General features: G+C 33.3%; 1 long non-coding RNA gene across 1 annotated transcript; it reads right to left on the reverse strand.

Moving 5' to 3' along the window:
* Positions 1–507: 507 nt before the first annotated feature.
* On the reverse strand, positions 508–4241 carry LOC113326683. Its single transcript, XR_003348477.1, has 4 exons — positions 4055–4241; positions 3602–3732; positions 2996–3149; positions 508–533 (listed from the first exon to the last, which is right to left on the reverse strand). It is a non-coding gene; the product is annotated as an uncharacterized LOC113326683 (long non-coding RNA).
* Between the last annotated feature and the right edge of the window lie 4511 nt (positions 4242–8752).

Below are 8752 nucleotides of genomic sequence, written 5' to 3' on the forward strand. Positions count from 1 at the left end.
CTATCTCCATCTCATATTCATCAAATCCACAGTTCAACAACCTTGAAATCTCAGTAACACCATCTTTTTCCAGACTCTAGCAAGCATAAACTCGTAATAAAACCAAACACATCTTTCCTTCACTGCAGACAACCACATCTTCTAATTCATGTACTACCATAAACTGCATCCTTTTTTAAACCACAGATACAACCACAAATCACTCATCAGTTCTTCTCGAATCTTAAACAACAATCAATTTCAATTGGATAAAAAACCTCAACTGCACTCTTGTTCAATTGCGAATCATTTTCAATTCAGACGATCAAGAAAAAAATAAAAATTTAGGTCTAAATATACTAGGGTATGGGTACGTGAGTACTAAGAGCATATAAAATTAACATGTGTACATAATTATACACATTAACAATCAATAGTTGTACATCAATGTACACATTAACAACATGTGTATAATTCTGTACACATTAAGAATCAATATGAACTTACCAGTACCAGTCTCGCTGACATCCTTATGCACAAGGTCCTTGACAAATCTGCAGTAGCATACAATCAATAAAAAAAGTTGTTGATGGACATCAACAATAAAAATTAACAAACTAAAATATGTAATAATCAGGATCTTAAGAATTTTACGATGCACTAAAATATATATAATTGGAACATTTACCAACGAAGAAGTAAATACATGTGTACCAATTTGTACACACTGTAACTATACACTTTACTTCTTTAGCTGAAGCATAGACATAAGCAGTTGTGCGCATTCTCCAGGAAGATGGAAAAGAAAATCCCAGCTGAACTGTTTCAACAGTATAACTCATCGAGGACTATGATTATTACTGCTTCAACAGTTCTAGCAAAAAATGTTCGAGAAAAATGATTTTGACACATTAAAGGTTTATAACAACCAAGAGGAACAAAAAACACAGAATGCAAGTATAACAACCGTAATGGGAGTCTCTAATCAATGCCAGAATTAAATATATAGGCGACGCTCAAATCATTTAACATGAAGGTGAATGTTGAAACTTGAAACTGGAAAATGACGGTTTTTCAAACCTTGATCAAAACTAAACGAGTTTTCTTTGTTAAGCAAGCACAACTAAATTCAGATGCAAAATACCCTCGTTAAGTTATAATTATGTTCTGAAATTAACATTTAGCCGCCAATTAAATATGAAATTTCCTAGCTTCCACTAATATATGGTAAACTACCACCAAGTAGATCAAACATTCATGAGAATACAAATCTTAACAAGAAGTAAGCAGGATTATTGAATATGTTAAATGGCCAAAAAATCCAATAAGGTATCATAAGGTTTCATCTTGTAAAATAAACTAGGATTAGTAAGCAATGTCTTTACTTAATAATTACAGCGTCTAACAGTACGAGGTACCTAACAACCACATACCAAATATTCACTTCGGATTCGTCTTACTGGCATAGTAAAATGTTATCTCCAATTGGTGATCAAAGAAAACATGCTAAAGTGATTATAAAAATTACGACCGAGCAGAATCCAGTTCGCTACTGTGAACTGTTGCCAAAAGCAATTCATAAGGCTCTATATAGAACTATTGAAGTGAAAGAGATAAGAAACTACTACCTTGTATATAACTATGGCCTAAAGTAGATGTGATTCCCTGGTACCATCTTAAATCCCATCTTGTTAATAAGATAATTTTCAGAAGTGAATCATAACCCCATCTATCTGATGCGGTAACGGTCTGCACAATTACAACTTACGATGCCTAAAAAATATTTGGTAACAACAAATTAGTTACATGTTTAACAAGAGGAACACAAAGAGCAGAGTAAAGCGACTCTTCTGATTCAGTAACCTTTCTTGAGTCGGGAGGGAGAAGTATGTTTCTATAGTCTGAAAAATGCACGAAAACATCGAACTGCTTTTTTTAGCGACAGATCATGTCCAAAAATGTATAGAGCGGTCAAAATCTCTCCTTTCATCATAGCATCCAACTGGCTCTCACCTTGACGTGGATCCCAACATAGTATCATGTACACAATACCAGTAGAAACATAGTCAAAATCAATATGTGTACAATTATGTACACATTAAGAATCTACATGTGTATAATTATGTACACATTAAGCTTCCCTACTTCTACAGATCATACCAAATTAAAAAAATAAAGTGCACAACAATGTACACTTGTATTATTGGTGCACTAATATGTACATGTAATTTCTGTCATATGTTACTATGTGCCAGCTTATGGTAAACAATAAAACTAAGAAACAGATTAGCTGACCACATAAAGTAAAAGCCAAAATAGACAAGCAATATCATTTTATTCTTAAAACAGGAATGTCTGCTTACGCAGTACTAAAGCTAAGGTTCCATTTCCTCCTCCTAATGGATTTTACTCAAACTTTAGAAGCATACTTATACTCAAACTTGAGAAGCATAGTTATAAAATATACACAACCACTACTTATTTAAAAAAATTTATAACCTTTGTAATCGGATTCTACTACCTAATCAAGTTGCCTATCTTGTTCATGGTTATATGTACTGGCTACTAAATTCAAGAGTGAAAACAGGTGAACCCATGAACTTAATATAGAAAGTTTATACTTACATCAATGTTGAGATATATTCTCATGAATAATTAAATTCATATCAATCATATAACTTATCATAAAGAATTCACATTTAGCACATGATTGCCGTAACCTCCAAACTATATCGATTATCTGTAACAGTGCGTAAATTTATTCCATTCCCTCAAATTTTATAGTTTAAATATGTTGGACCCTACTGTGTTTTGTGTATAATAATTCTAAAGAAATGCATGCACATATACAACATACATCGACAACTTCTAGTTTGGGTAAAATAGGATAGTGGCAATTCTAATTTAGCAACACTGGAACGCCCACTATGGATAATTTAGAAACATCGTATTGATTTACCTATGGAAACAGACATCGATAGCATTTGGATGAGAGCTATCCAAGACTATCACTTACATTTTTACTATATGAGCATACGTCTTCAAATTTTTTAGCCTTGGTACACCACTGATATTAACTCTCCCGCCAACCATTACCATACCAGGATTTATACGCGGAGAGTCTCCAAAAGCAAGCTAGATGATCAGCTTCAATGTCGTGGGATCAACGTCTGCGAAACCGAAATGTACCTCAATGTCGTGGGATCAGCATCTCGAAACCGAGATATCATTGGCATAGTAAAAAAGCTCATGCTTCAATCAATATCAGTATATGTAACAGTGGTTGTGCATCTCACAGCCAAACAGTGAATTCACATTGATAAATGTTCACCCATTACTTAAATCTTCTAATGTTGATAAACTTCCAAACAAATAATTATCTAAAAGTGTGTATTAGCATTTAAATTATCAAAAGTGGTTGTGTTGCCAGCACTACATCCGGTGTTAATTTCATTAAAAGACTCTGAAAGAGTAACCTAATTTTATTAAAAAATCATGATCAACTCAAAATCTTACGCCATGGCCCAATATTATATTAAATTGATAATCAAACAAAACCAATGCTAAATAATCTATATAAAAATCCAAAAATCAAGTAATTAAAAGGAAAAATTGTTGTTACCTCCAAGCAATATCATCTCCTCCAGCACTAAATCCAGAAGAATCATCACGAAAGCAACAATCCGATACTGGGCCTCCATGCATAAACTCACCTTTCAATACGTTAGCATTCGCATCATACAATTTAACACTCTGATCAAAACAAAAAAATAAAAAAAAAATGATTAACACCTAATAGAAAAAAACAAAACTAGGTTAGGTTCAATTAACTTACATATGCTTTTAAATTAGGGATTTATGGTAGTGTTGATGCCGATTATATATGAAAATTGAGACCTAGTTGATTTTGACAGAGAAGTTATAGATCCAAATATAGAGATGAGACTAAATTCACATATATCAGAAATTGAAAGATGAAATTAACAAAACAATAACAAAATTCAACAAAAACAGTTCTAGAACACATAAAAAGTAAACCATAACCTGGAAGAGTTGAATTAGATATGAAACTTACTTTTATTAACATATGCAATCATATCTTTTTCGTTCAACTCTTTCAGTTAATTGTAACTAAACTCACTCTTGAGATTTACATATGGGCGAAATTAAACAACACAAAATCTGTGATCTTCGTAAATTTAATGAGAGATTAAGGACTAAATGGAGTTGAATAAACTAAGGCAGAGATCTCCATGATCATATCAAACCTTAGAAAATAGAAGAAAAAGGAGGAGGAAGAAGGAGGAGGAGGAGGAATAAGAAGAAATGAAGAAATCCAATCGCCTCTGTCTCCATTTCTTTCTCCGAAAAATCCAAGATCTAAAAAATGAATGGGAAAACATCAAAAGGATAATTATGGAAATAAGAAAAACCGCATTTTCTAAATCGGCAGAAATTTGGACTAACTCGTAGAAATCTGGACTAAACTGTTCGCGCGTTTGAAAAATAGGACTAACGAGTACTAGGCCTCTGAGGCTTGGACTAGAGCGTCCAAAGCCCAGTAACTTTGGGACTAAACGTCAATTTCTACTTCCATTAACTCTAATAAGGAGGAAGTCAGGGGTTCGATCCCCGCGTAAAGGTTTGTATTTTAATTAGTTGTATAGAGGGGTTTGGCGGGGTTGGATCTAGCAGTGGGGCTAGTCCAACCGGCTGTATTTGGGTGGGGGCCTGGATCCGGCTTTAGCCTAGCAAAAAAGAAACAGCTTTCCATTATTTCCTGTTTTTGAAAACAAAAAAAAAAATAAATGAAAATGACAAATTGTTGTTTTTTTTGTTCTTCTTATTTTTCTTCTCCTTGAATTAAGGTACCTCATGACTATGGTAAAATAAAGGTGGTATGATCTCTTCAAACTTCTCTTCCATGGTTAATTTTTCCCTACTCAAACATTCAATTTGGATGTCCAAAATAAATAGTAGGGTCGTCTAACGCATAGGATGGAATGGTCGACCGCCCCAGGCCCAATTTTTAGAGGGGCCCAAAAAAATTAATCTACTCTATGTAATGTGAAAATTACCACCAAACCCATTTTTTGTTTTCCTTCCACTGTGAAACCGACGGCCAAAAAAAAACTCACGATCGCATCCATTTTCGGTGATAAAATTATGCACAGACCCATATTTTAATGTTTGATGTTTTCTTCTTTTTTTCCTTTCGTATCTCTTTTATAAACAAAACACCATTAACAATTTTCTTTTGATACCTTCCTATCTAATTCAATCAAAATCAAACCCTAGAAGACATAACTTAAAATTCAATTCAATCTTTTTTTTGTTTTATTCAATTTGATAAAACTCATTTTAGATCTGGAAATTATGATCGAGAACTAGATGATATGGTTCTTAGAGAGACCAATTGGTATTTGTAGGACTATAAATAATATATTGGTCCTACAAATAATATATCTGAACCACTACAATATAATAGGAAATACCAATTGGTCCTACAAATAATATATTAGAGAGAGTCTAGTCCAGTTGACCTAGTCAATTGTCTGTTTGGTCCTATTTGGTAATATAAATTATAGTTTGGTCCTACGGTGACATCATGGATGATGTAATTGTCATCTTGTAGTGACAGAAATACCCTTTTAGATTAGGACCATATATATAGTCAAAAAGTAAGAGAGAAGAAATCATTCTCAGATTTGCTTTCTCTCTCCTATATTTTCAGATCTAGAATTTCTCTCTATTTTTTTTCTTTTTTATTTTCTTCCTGCTAGTGATGAAGAAGATGAAGATGATGATGAACGATTCTCTCTTCTCTCCATTTTTTTCTCTTCTAGTGATGAAGAAGATGAACGATGATGATGATGATGAATACGATGAAGTTTTGCGTTTTTTTTTTTTTTGATGTTTTGCTTCTGTTTTGATGATGAAGACGGTGGGGATGAAGATTCTGCTGCTATTTATGATGATGATGAACCTTTATCATCTTCACATGCTTGGGTAAGTTTCGGATCTACAAAAGAATATGAAGATGACGGAGTTCATTTCTGGAATGATCTCTGGTTTGTGATGAAGATTTTGATGTTTTTTCGTCTGTTGTTCCTGCTGATGATGGAGAGGATGAAGATGAGTTGCTGCTGCTGATGAAGAAGATGAAGATGTCGGAGTTCATTTCAGGAATGAACTCTGGTTTGTGATGAAGATTTTGATGTGTTTTCTTGATGGAACGAACTCATCTTCTACTACTGTTGTTGTTGTTGTCAAAGATAGATATGTTGATGTTAAAGATTTAATTAGGTTTTTGTTTTTCTTGATGTTTGTTGCGATTGGTGATGAAGATGAAGACGAACTCAAGATAGATCTGCTGTTGTTGAAGATTTAATTAGGTTTTTTGGTTTTCTTGATGTTGTTGTGATTGGAGATGATGATGAAGATGAACTCGTCAAACCCTAGAAATCTGTTGCTGCTGTTGAAGATGAAGATTTATGCGTTTTGTTGTTGCTGCTGTAGCTTAAGATGAACTTCATTCTTGTAATGAACTTCATTACTGAAATGAACTTCATTTTTGGAATGAATTCTGCTGTTGATGAACATAATCGTTTATATAGGTTTTTATCAGAAGTTCATTCCAGAAATGAACTTTGGTTTATATAGGTTTTTATCAGGAGTTCATTCCAGAAATGAACTCTGGTTTATGTAGGTTTACGAGGAGTTCATTTCAGAAATGAACTCTGGTTTATATAGGTTTTATGAAGGGTTCATTCCAGAAATGAACTCTGGTTTGTTCTTAATAATGAAATTTTTGTAGAATTTTAATGAAATAATGAAGTTCGTTCATATGTGATTTAATGTGGTTTTTATTAGGTTTTCATTTGTAAGAATGAACTTTGATGGTTCATCACACATAATGAACTGCTACAAAAAAATAAGTAAAAATTAACACAGAAGGGTATTTTTGTCTGTTTTATATTTTTAAATAATTATCGACCAAACATTAAAGGCGTTTCGCAAAAGGACCAAATAGACATGGGCCCACCTAAAAAGGGACCAAACGATATTTTTCCCACAATATTATGCCAAAACCAGTGTACGGCTCCGTATTACCCTTTTTCAAATTTTTTTAAAACCTATTATAGGGGCTCTAAACATTGGGTTTTGAGGGCTCACAAGATGACAAAATCGGGTTATGAAATAGTAATCAACAAAACCCCATATCCAACTATTTTTTGTAGTGGCTAAATTACCCTCCATGAATTATAAAATTAAATTTATTACCTTCTCCTTCTCTTTTCATTCATAAATCATGATGGAGATGATGATTATAATTTCATCATGATGAAGACGATGATCATATACAAAATACTAAATCTATTATCTTCTTATTCTCTTTTCATTCATAAATCATGATGAAGATGAGGATCATAAAAATATCCTATTATTCTTCTTTCTCTCTTCTTATTCTCCGTCGCGATGAAGAAGACGATCACAAAAAGAAAAAACTAAGAAAACCCATCACTTATTTTTGCTTTTGAAAACCCCCAAATTTGAACTATAAGCTAACCTACGGTTGGGAAAATTCATACTTCCCAACCGTACGTACAAGTTACGGTATGAAAGTATGATTTTTTCAAACCGTAGGATTTTTGAACCCAGAATATACGGTCTGGAGTTCTTAACTCCAAACCATAGACGGTGCGTACGGTTGGGTTTCTCAACCGTAGACAGTTCTGAAACTATTTTTTCAAAAACCTAATTCGATCCATTCCGCCTATCCATGCATTAAAACTAATGAAATAAGATAGGTTTTTTGATTTTTACCTTATTAAAGTCATTGCGGGCGGATTAAGTGGTGTTAACCGATAATAAATTATTTTGAGAATTGATGATTAATTGAAGAAATAGGCGATGGAGGTGATGGGGAAGAAGAAAATGGAAGAGTTAAAAGGAGAGGAATGAAAATAAATTAGTTTTAGGTTTCAATGTTTAATAGGTTAAGGATATTTTAGTATTTTTCTTATGAATTAGGTTCTCTTATCTTCATTGTAGGATATTTGAATCCTTAGGAGTCCTCAAAACTCTTTTCTTGGAGCCCCTATAATAGGTTTCTATTTTTTTTCATAGCCAATGACAAATCTAATGCGATGGGAAAATGAGCAGATTTGTCCATCTCTACCCCACAATGTGACCGCCAAACCAAGAAAATGAATGGACAACGGCTCAAATATAGGGCTATGTTTGGTATAGTTTTTAGAAATCATTTTTTGTTTAAAAACAGTAAAATTGGAAAACACTAAAAATACATGTTTGGTAGATATGTTCGCTAAAATCAAAGATATAATGGCTTGGTGGATGAATTTATTGGGTCCAAGGACATAACTTAGTGGCATTCCATCAACTCCAATAAGGAGGAAGTCAGGGGTTCGATCCCCACCGTAGATATTTGTATTTTAATTAGTTATATAGAGGGGTTTGGCGGGGTTGGGTCTAGCAGTGGGGCTAGTCCAACGGCTGAATTTGGGTGGGGGTCTGGATTCGGCTTTAGCCTAGAAAAAGAAAAAGATATGTTCACTAAAAATAGCTTTCCATTGTTTCTTGTTTTTGAAAACAACAAAAAAAAAATGAAAATGACAAATTGTTGTTTTCTTTTTCTTCTTATTTTTCTTCTCCTTGAATTAAGGTATCTCAGGACTACGGTAAAATAAAGTGGTATGATCTCTTCAAACTTCTCTTCCATGGTTAATTTTTCCCTACTCAAACATTCAAT

The sequence above is a fragment of the Papaver somniferum genome, chromosome 1, assembly GCF_003573695.1.
Source record: "Papaver somniferum cultivar HN1 chromosome 1, ASM357369v1, whole genome shotgun sequence".
In the NCBI taxonomy this organism is placed as follows: domain Eukaryota; kingdom Viridiplantae; phylum Streptophyta; class Magnoliopsida; order Ranunculales; family Papaveraceae; genus Papaver; species Papaver somniferum.